Below are 11,701 nucleotides of genomic sequence, written 5' to 3'. Positions count from 1 at the left end.
AATCTATGCAAGTTGGTCTGGGTTAGATTTAACTGCTCAATAACCCTGAAAATGTATGTTACATCCAGCATCAGAAGCAGGATACATCATCTATGTTTACTGATCACCAAAGAGTATATTGTTACTTTGAATGAACCTTCTCTAAAAAACTGGTCATTAATCCAGAAAATCTAAGTCAAATCAAGGATTGGTACCCTGAAACATTTACATGTACATATACATCATCTTTGCAGGTTTGTTCAACATAGAGTTTATAATTACATGAGAAAAGGACTGCTCAAAACAATTAATCTTGTGGAGTCCTCCATGTGGCGCAAAGGATAGAGTTTGTAATCTAGAGTAAGGATTTAATCCTTAAGTCTCAGGTTCAAATCCACTTGGGATGTGGGGACCAGTCCTTCAGATTAGACCATATAAACCGAGGTCCCGCCTAGCAGTTGATGTGGGCACAAAAAAGATCCCTTACTGCTCAAGGCCCTGAGTGCAAAGTATAGGTCAAATTTTGCAGCTCTCCACCAGCAAGTAGTGGTATCTCCATATGGATGAAAAATTCTTGAGAGGGATGTTAAACAAACAAACAAAAACAAAAAAAACACATTAGGAAAATGTAGATCAGGTCAAGCATCTGAAGTAAATCTGTTAATGTGCTTTAATCCGTGCAAGTTTGTCCAGGTAGAGCTTAGGAATGAACCTTGCTCCTTAAATTTTAACTGGGATGACAATGCTAGGTATATAATAAGAACTCATCTAGACTGTCCAGAAAAGCTAAAAAATATTTTGCAATTTCTTACTTGCATGATTTAAAAAAATCTGCAATCTTAACATTATTTCCAAAAAAAATTCAACACATTTTCTAATTTTCAACAAATTCAATGCACTATGAGACGATTTAACATTTCTTAACCACATACACTGTACTTGAAGTGCAATATGCATGCATTATACTGTATGTTAAATCTTTACAGTTTTCTTCAAGTACTCTAATAGTATATGAAATATGAAGATTACCAACAGTGATCAAGCTTTAAAGTCCATTGAAACAATACACAATTAGAGCAGAGCAAACACAGACCTCTAAAAACACCAGGTGCAATGGAGGAGAAAGCATTTCCTGCCATGTGCTCCTTGACATGATTGGGCAAATGGAAAAATCCACAAACAATTCAGTGTAAACAATTTTGATGAAAAACATTAGTCAACATTCAACTTAATGATCGATTGAATTTGCTATAACAATTAATTTACACATAAGTGTACACACATGTATGCATACTAGATGAATTATTTCACAATATCCAAAATTGGACAATAATAGTTTATAATCTAGCTAGACAACAGGAAATTTTCATTATTACTTAAATTACATGAAACTATTGAAGTCTGTGAGCTACAAATTATATCTAAAAATTATACACATTTTAACAAGTGTTTACAGTTTAGTGTATTTATTATATACAAATGATGACTTAGTGATTATGACATACTAGTAAAGTCCACAGATTGACTTCCAGATTTCAGCTCAAAGGCTTGAAGATTTTTAGTGGCTCTTTCATCATTTTTTTTTTCACTAAATATTTTCATTTTTATTTTCAAGACGCTGTTTTTGTTGAGGTCTTTTAGCAGTTTGATGCAATCCAAGAACTCCAAGGGCAATTTAAGAACTCCTGAATTTCTTTCTTACCTGGAAAAAATAAAAATTTAAAAGTTTAAAATATATTCAACTTACATGAAGAAAACTAGTAAAACTAGTGATAATGTAATAGACCTTTCAGATGTTCCAAAGCAGCTACATGTATCTAATTAAAAAATATAAAGTTTGAAGTATTTAGAGTCACCTGTACTCTGAACAAGGGATATATGTATTTGACAGACAGATGAATGAATAGACTGATCACTATAGAGCACCTTAGTCTTTTTTCAATAATCTTTATATTAGTGAAAATCAAATAGGAACTAGAGTGTTTCAAGGAATGTATATGTCACCTGCTAGGTATCGTCATTAAAGAGGTAAATAAATCTAAGAGTGGTCAGCTATTAATTTAATATTAGCATGGAGGTTCATGCATTTGCCTGCAAGGAAAAACAGGATCCAAAAGTAAAAGACTGGGATAGAATCTGGCAATCAAAGAAAATATGGTTCCCCAGTCCTCAAATGAATAATTTAATTGAAATTATGAGGAATAACTATTTATCATTTTATTAATACACATGTAGGTGCTTCCAACAATCCTCGGAGGAAAGGAATTTCAGACTGTCTTTACTTTAATTGTCACTTTGTCAGTCAACACGATTCATTGTGGAATACTGATCCCAATGTATTTTCATAGTATTTAAATATAAGTTTGTGTGGTAACTGAATTTCAAACAGTTTCAAAGTATAGTATCATGAGCTCAAAAACATATATAAATGCTAATTATCAAAACCCTGCCTCTCAAAATTTTAGAGATATAAGGTGTGACAGACGGACAGACAGACACCAGGTAAAGTGATCTCTAAGTGTCGTTCTGCTCTGCAGTTGACACAAAAATGAAAGTTAGTCAATTTTTGACCATGTATATCACTTCAGTGATGAAAGGAATGCTGAAGTGGTAAGTCTATCCTAATTATTTGAAAATACGGCAACCCCATTGGTCAGAATATAATATATATGCTGTCCAGCCTTAATTTCATGACCGGAAGTAAACAAACAACAGAAATAGCAATACACTAGAAATATGTCCTTAGGACATGTATGCCTGCCGAGTGTATAGTAATGCAACATGAAATTTTGTGTTAGTGTATGAAGTTTGATGAGAATATCTTGAAAAGTTTCTTTAAAATTGAAATTGAAATCTAAAAAAAAAAATGGATATAGATGATAAATTCTCACCAAATTATGTATAGATGCATAGCCTTAGATATCAATATTTTAAATGGTTTTAAAACCATGCAAAATGCAAATTGAAGGAAAGTGAGGTCAAGGTCACAGGAAAGGTCAAAAGTTTTTGAAATAGTTGAATAGGTCTTACTAATTATATATGTATCAGCATATTAAGTTTGATAAAAAATATCTTGAATGATTTCTTTAAAACTGAGCTAGTCACAAGCGTGGCGCCATGGTTAGAGCATAAGGAGTTGATCCTTATGTCGCAGGTTTGAATCCCACTGTGGGACATGGAGACCAGTCCTTCGGATGAGACCTTATAAACCAAGGTCCCGTGTCACAGTAGGAGCTGGCATGAAAAAGACCCCTCACTGCTCAATGGCCATGAGTGCAGAGTATAGGACAGAATTTGCAGCTTTCCACTGGCAAGTGGTGGCGTCTCCATATGAGTGTAAAATTCTCGAGAGGGCCTGCAGATTACCTGTAATGATTGCGCAGCTATGTTTAGGCTTCCCGAAGCTTTAAAATGCGCTAAAAACATAATATGTCATTGCGAGGTTGGTTTTTAGTTTTAATTTAAAAGTATTGAACTTAAGTACTTCCAATTTATATAGAGGATTTCCTCGGCTATGTATTAATATATTTGTTATGATATCACATGACTTTGCTGATCACGTGACGGTCATTTATAATTTTTTGATGTGTTTCATATAAATCGCTTCGGCGCAGTTGATTTACACAATAATTATTAACATTTTGTTATAAAACTAAACTCAACGTATCCTTGTGTATCCGAAATGTGCTTGGGAAAAGTCATAGTATTACTTAGATACAAAATATTTCCAGAGAAATTCAACTTACCTACAAATTTGAGGGTATTTTCCACACAATATCATAATCTGTATTAAAACAAAGCCAACACACATTTTTCCCAAGCAAGATTCAGTTAGAGAACAACCTCTTCTTACAGATTTCAACAAAAATTCTCAGATTAATCCTCATTCTTCACCTGCACCAGACTCTTTTATACACACTAAATAAATTCTACCTCCAACCACGGGTATAAAACAGAGTACATTTCAAAAGCATATTTTTCATAAGCATTTTGAACATGCTGAATTTCAATCAAGGGTAGGTAAGCGGTGTATTTTTAAAATATTCTGACATATACGACTTAAAAAAACCTTTAACGACCCGTGAATTTTGCAATAGCTACCTAGCATTTTACATGCAGTTTCAAATAAAGTGTAAAGTTCATGACACTCTCCCCGTCATAACACCTCAAGATTTCAGTGACTTGACGTCATTTTCCATTATGACGTCATATTTTGGTAGTTCAGAGATGTGAAGGCACAGAGTGCACTGTGATATTCTACGGGAAGCCTTAACCTACCTGCGTGACCAAAATCCCTACTAGGCTTTAAACTCTTCATTCTTGACCTGTATTTCGTCAAATAAGATTTTTCCAGTTAATTAAGGTAAAATTACTAATTGTTAAAACTGTAAATGATTTTTTTTTTTTAACCTGAGCCAGATTTTTACTTTTCTAAAAAGTGTCTGTATTTGACTGTTGGTTCCACCTATCTCAAGGAAATGATCTGTAAAAGTAAATGTTAGAAATCATTATCTGTTCTCTATCTACTATAATCATGAGAAAAGGTGTTGAAAATTAACAGATGGAGATAAAATCAGCATTCATATTAAAGGCTTTTTTCAATAATCAATTTATTAGTGAAAATCATAAAAGTATTAGGCAAAAAGGAAAAATAAATGTTGTCATTAATTAACCTTGCATATCTCTACAATTTTCTGATAAGAAAATTATACCCGATAGATGCAATATAATCACTCTTTGCCTGCCCCTAAATTAAATTATGAAATTTTGATAGATTTTGATCTAGTAAGCAATTATTTAAAACAAGGTTCTTTTAGAGGTGCCTAGGGTTGAAATTCATAGAAAAAAAACTACAAAAAACGTGAAAACCTAATTCTATCATACTGGTTTATATTTATTACAAATGTCCTCATAGTCAGCTTAGCCCAGAATGATAGACCGCAGACTCTCACCATGAACATTTTTAGTGTCCTGGTTCGAAACCATTTGTTGGCACATTTTTATTTTTTCAAACTTTTTACCTGTATAAACACTAAAGAACGAGTGCACTAATGGGCCCCGGTAAAATGTGACAAAATGAAGAATTAAATTAAGCATAATTTTCCATCTCAGATCATTAATTGATATCTAAACCATAAGATTCAACAAATTTTATCGCTGAAATTCATGAATATACAAAGAGCAAAGCCATACAATGTGGTAGGGGTCAGCCGACATTCGTGATTTTTTATAGTAAATCGAGGATGGTCATTCATTTCAAAGCTTTTGTTTATTGTCAGCCTAACATTGTACAAACTTGTGCGATTGACAAAAAATGCATTATACATTTATAAAACTTGTGTGAAAGTAGGAAATTTGTACATGATTAGGCTTGTACTTAAAATATTAAAACTGTATGAAAAGTTCAATGTTTTTCCTATAACAAGCAAGAGGCATTACCTGTATGACCTATGTTGAACCCACCCGTGGAATAAATTATTTAAAATACTGGTAGTCACGTGAGTTCTACCCAGGTAAACATTCCTCAAAGATGCTCACTGTAAAACATAACCACGTTTTGTATCATTATATCGAAGTCAAGCCGCATAGAGAAGTTTGTATGTACCGTATTTGGTTTTAGGAACACGGGATGGTTAGGAGAGTTTAGTGTCGTTAAAATGTCATCATAAATAAAAGTGTCAAACATTTTTAACATTCATGCAAGACAATGGTACTGGTATTGAAAGCCACCTAAATACACTTTTTTTCATTTTAAAATTTAAAGGAACTAATGTTAATAGTTATTGTATTATTTCAAACGCAAGCATGCAAATTTCTTAGTTTGATCACTATGGATACAGGTATCTATACAACTTCATTCGATTTTTTTCTCGGGTAAAATAGCACAAGAAGTATCATTCGGCAAAAGTGGATGCTCTTGTGTATCGAATCAACTGAGAGATATAAACCCCGTATGCAGGTGATGAAGGTATATTGCTGAATAAGTAAGGGAAGTTGACGATTGAAAAGTTAAAGTCATCACGTTTATCATAAAGCTTGGTTGTTAGATTACCATTAATGTAGAACTAAAGCAATACATGAGAAACAAGAAACTACACACATGTGACCTCAAGTCAGTGACCGGAACATATATCGGTAAGCTTTTTCTAAAGACTGAAACCAATATTGATCCTATAGGTCATCTCATATTTTTAACAAGAAGTGTTCCTTTGATATACTATATTTTACTTAATTTCTATAGACTTACTATACCCTGAAAAAAAAGAAGGAAAACAGGAACTACCTGTTTAAATGACCCCGACCACCGAGGTTAATCTAAAGTTTGTCCCTGCCTACCTGAAAAACAGACTGCCTCGGGCAGTCAGTAATTTCCAACTCTGGTTATGAGATGCTAAATGTTTAATATTTACAATTAAATGCTTATATTTACATTTTTAAAATTCATGATAGATTGAGAAAGTCGATAAAATCATTTCTATATTAAGTCTGTATACTGTATAGGGGGAAAATAACTCGCGGTGTTATTATTCGCTATATTCATGGTGTGAATAAATCCGTAAATTCAAGAAACAGTGAATAAATTTTCAATAACCTACATGTTATATTTGGAAATTTGAGAATAGACTACGATAGGTAAATATACGTGCAGTGCATGGTCATTTCTGTAATTACGAATCGTACTTGTCATTCAATTATTTTAATTAAAATGCTTGACATTAATTTAGATCACCCAGCAGATAATAACCTGTATTTGTTTAAAAAAAAAAAAATGTTTTAATAGCCAACACTACATGTTTCATCAATCAAAACACTAGGGTCATGGGTTTTGAATACCCGTACGTAACTATGTTACGACGTGTATTTGTTACCTGCATTATCATGTTTTTATCGACATTTTGTTTTTAAAAAATCATTCAAATAACTATTGAACTTGCTGATGTATATATAAATCTACCCTGTTGTTCGTGAAGTGAATACATAACGCTGATTATTGCCTTCTAGCTATGCTATGGATTAAACGGATATAGACATTGAAGGGAGGTACATGTAACCTTAGTTATATACCGATTCCGTGAATTCAACAAACCGCGATCGTGTCAGAGGAGAGAAAAACATGAAAATTACAACCCCTGAAATTAATCCCCTATACAGTACTTCAACCGAGAAATTAGTTGAAACTGGTTCCAGAAAAGAAGCTGAAAATGTTCAATAGTTTACAGACAATACTTGACACATGATGACTGAACAAGAACAGATAGCAATAAGTAATTTAAATGACTCAGGTGAATTATAACCTGTTCAATCTTGGATCCATCTTTTTTTTAATACGAGGGTTGATCCAAAAGTTCATGGAATTTAATTATTTCTAAAATTTTATTGTGATTTGATGAAAGCAAACAATAGGCATATTAATAATATAGAGTCATTATGCAACAATACTGGAAAATTTCACCACGTTCCAATTATCAATAAGGTCACATGAGCTTTCTGAACACTGATAGTTGTAAAATCCGGGGGAGACTTCGACATAACGTCAAGTTAAGTATGTCATGTCATGTTATAGGAGCATCTCACCCTCATGTTCAATTCAACTAAGTAATTCTGCAGAATATTCTGCCTTTTTCTCTTTTTTTTCTCTCAAGAAAAGCCTGGGTATCCACCAATCGACTTATCTTTATATTACACTCATATTTCAAAAATACTCCCCATCTTTCCATATGATGTTCCAATTTCAGTAGCAAAGTCAAGCACAGTACGTCAGTGGTCAACATCCATCAACGCTTAATTTGTCTACGAGAAAAACAGACCCTCCAAAAGCAGCCACACCTTTAATCAACCTCCATGGAAGTTCTATTGTTCTTAAATTTCTCACGCCACTGGAAAATCAGTTGCTAAATGCATTTTTCTCCAGCCTGTATCAGTAGTATACCCCTTTAAGTCAGAGTGTTCCTAAGATTTTAACAAAACTTATAACTTGACTGAAATGTGACGTTCTCTAACAGTCAGGGGTGAGACTGAAATCCGTCATTTTTAAAATGACGATTTTAAGCCATAAAATAAAATTTTTATTATGACTTAAACTCGTCATTTTTAAGAAAATGACGAAAAACAGTCATAAAAATTTAGAGTGTTTCTAGAATACCGAGTTACCTCTCTTTGAAAAATGTTAGATCCACCAACCGAAAAAAGGACAAAAAACATCGTAAACGAACTTCATTTCTCTAATACAGTTGACTACAATACTGGTTATGTTGACAGTATAAATTTCCCAAGCAAAAATAAGAGTGGAAGAGTTATTTGTCAATTTATTTGCATTAAATAGGAAAGAAGACGAAAATGACGATATTCCGTCTTTTTTCAAAATGGAGGGTCTGGGCGCACTGAAATATCTCGCTTGTTTTACGGGACGCACTACTTTTTTATGGCTTTAACTTTTTGTCGAGACTTTTCTCTACAAGTACGTATTCTTCCAGACGGTGTACTATATGTTTTTACAGGGCTAAAAGCCATGTAAAAATGGCGAATTAGTTCTACCAAAATTCGACATTTTACCGCTAAATAATAACTTTCACCTTCCATGTTGATGTTCTAACGCAGGTGGTCGGCAGTAATTAGTAACCCGGATGAAATGAAACTTGTGTAAACACTCTTCTTTCAGCGGTGAATTCAAATTTTGCTTTTATGTAACCAGGATAGAAGAATTAAGTTGAAAAAGAAAATATGACGATAGTAAGTCATATTGACAAAAATGACGAAAATACGTACTTAGTAAATATGACGATTATCCATCATTTTTCAAAAATGACGGATTTCAGTCTCACCCCTGACTGTCTAACAATTAAAAGATGAACAAGAAATCATCAACTAATAATCTAAATATCAAGTTAAATCAGTAAAACTCTCACAGACAGGTATATTAGTGGTCAAGCAATCGTAATAATGACAAAATTCTCATTTTATTTGCCACTTAGCGCAGGTTTTTTTTATATCACGTATTAAGAATTAAAATGATAATGAACGAGTAAATGTCTCCCCTGCATTTTAAAACATCCTTTGCTATGGCAACTGCCATAGAGTTACTATCATTAATATTTAAAATATTTTTTTATTAAAAAAATTCAACAAGTGTCTATATTTTTATTTGTAATTTTCAACCACTTTCACTAATAAATAAATAATAATAATAAGAAATTCCATGAACTTTCGGATCAACCCTCGTACATGTCAGTCATTAAATTTATATAATATACAGTATGCATAAAGGAGACCAAATGTATTATTACTGCATTAAGGAGACCAACCACTATCCATATGTAAATCAGTATTCAACCACTTTCACTAATAAAAAAATAAAATATGAAGAAATTCCATAAGCATTTGGATAAACCGTCGTACATGTCAGTCATTAAATTTATATAATATACAGTATACATAAGGGAGACCAAATGTATTATTACTGCATTAAGGTGACCAACTACTCTCCACATGTAAATCAGTATTCAACCGCTTTCACTAATAAAAAAAAAAATATGAAGAAATTAGTGATGAGACATCGGTTAATTTTCATAATCGATCATCGGTTGGAATAGGTTACTGCTTCTGATGCGATTTCACCGATTATAATCAGATTTTTTGTATACAAAAAGCAGACTATTACAATAATTTCATTTATTTCTTTAACATGAATATATAAAATACATAATATATTATTTTCTTTGTTGTTTTGCTTCTTTTACGCTTTCTAGACCTAAAAATATTTACAGTGGACACCCAACATGGCTGCCTAGCAGCAGAAAACGAACTTCAAAAAGTTGTGGGGGGAATTGATCACTCTATATTTAAGGTAAATGTTGACTAAGTTGCATATTTTATATCTCAAATAAAAGATACAATTAATATTTTTTGAATAAAAAGAATCAGCTGATTGATCAAACCAAAGAGCAAACACAGATTTGGCAGAAAAAAAATTCACCCGGGGGTAAATTGAATGGGTCGGTCGGGTTATTACAGGAAACAAAAATAATTTTTTTTAGGCCCTATATATGCATCTTCGGTTCTTAATCACCTCTGCTTCGTGCTAGTTGGCTAGTATCAGATGCAGATGCCATTTTCTTTCATTAAGAAGAAATAAATTTTAAACCAGAAATGGATAATTCCGGAATGTATTGTATTAGAAGTATGTTTCCGATGATCGATTATGAAAAACTATAATCGATCATCGGAATCAGTAGCATTTTTTTGTCGACAATCGATGTTTTCTGATTATCGGTATAACACTAGAAGAAATTCCACGAACTTTTGGATCAACCCTCGTACATGTCAATCATTAAATTTATATAATATACAGTATACATAAGGGAGACCAAATGTATTATTACTGCATTAAGGAGACCAACTACTATCCACATGTAAATCAGTATTCAACCACTTTCACTAATAAATAAATAAAATATGAAGAAATTCCATGAACTTTTGGATCAACCCTCGTACATGTCAGTCATTAAATTTATATACAGTGGCGCCTCGTTAATCCGGACGCCTCCGTCCCCAACGAAATCGTCCGGATAAATGAATTGTCCGGATAAGTGAATCACTTCTTAAAAGACGTATCCTCTTAAAGCATGTACACATGAACATAGTGGTATCAAATGTGAAGGCAAAGAACACCTTTATTTTATCTTGACTTATTGATTTCATTTTTATAGTTTTAAAAGAAATAATAAATATTTAAAAAAGAAAAAAAATTAAAATGTAATTTACACGAAGAAAAATGGATAGACAGTTTTATGTTGAGACTTCCTTTTCTAACACAGGAAACTTTACTCGCCTTCTATTTGACGTGTACAGTTACATGGGCTGACCAAATTTAGATCTGCTACTGTTTTATTTCGGCACATTTTTTTTTTTATTTATTCAAGCTCATATTAAGTAGAACTGTTCATTATCACCACTGAGAATGTTCAAATGACTAACCGCGTATATTCACTACATAGGGAAGTAAGTAACTAAATACTTTAATCAGTGTATGTATTGCAAACACAAGCCATATTCAGGATAATCAATACTTTTTCTATAAACTCTTAAGTTATATATCTTGAAAAGACGTGATCGGCATTTATAACTAACGCCAGTTACGTATTTCTTAGTGCATTAATAGAAATATATTTTCTTGAATTATGTATCATAATAAATTGTCTTATGAAAAGAAAAAAAAACGTTTCAAATAATGCACGGTCGTATTTTGATAAACTTACGCAACACGATACCACAACGAAATCTCGTGATTTATTATTCAGTAAAAAAATTTATTTACAACTTTCCAAAATTCTCATAAATTTATAAACCGTTAGCAATTTAATTAATGCACAGTATAAGCTAAATTCTTCGGGCTTTATGATATAAAAGACGTGTGTTTTATCTGAGGTAAACACACGCTAATTATAGACGCTATTGTTTACAGGTCACAGGTAACCGCCTTCAAACTGACTCCACGGACAATGTTTTTACAATAATTATCACTACTGCAAGAAAGGTGTGAAAAGTCATTCCTAGAAAAAATTACCGTCCGGATTAACGAGTCATTTTTCAATGAAATATTACGTTTTGTAGTAGAAATTGACCGTCCGGATCCGGAACGCGAATTTCCGGATTAGTGAGACAGAATAACGTGGAAAAAATCGGTTCCCAAAAAATATCGTCCGGAAGGTGAAGCTTCCGGATT

The sequence above is a fragment of the Saccostrea echinata genome, unplaced genomic scaffold (assembly GCF_033153115.1).
Source record: "Saccostrea echinata isolate AGI-Se365-2 ecotype Australia unplaced genomic scaffold, CSIRO_AGI_Sech_v1 ptg000002l, whole genome shotgun sequence".
Lineage (NCBI taxonomy): Eukaryota > Metazoa > Mollusca > Bivalvia > Ostreida > Ostreidae > Saccostrea > Saccostrea echinata.
The sequence above is the reverse complement of the archived record's forward strand: the minus strand, read 5'-3'. Positions refer to the sequence as shown.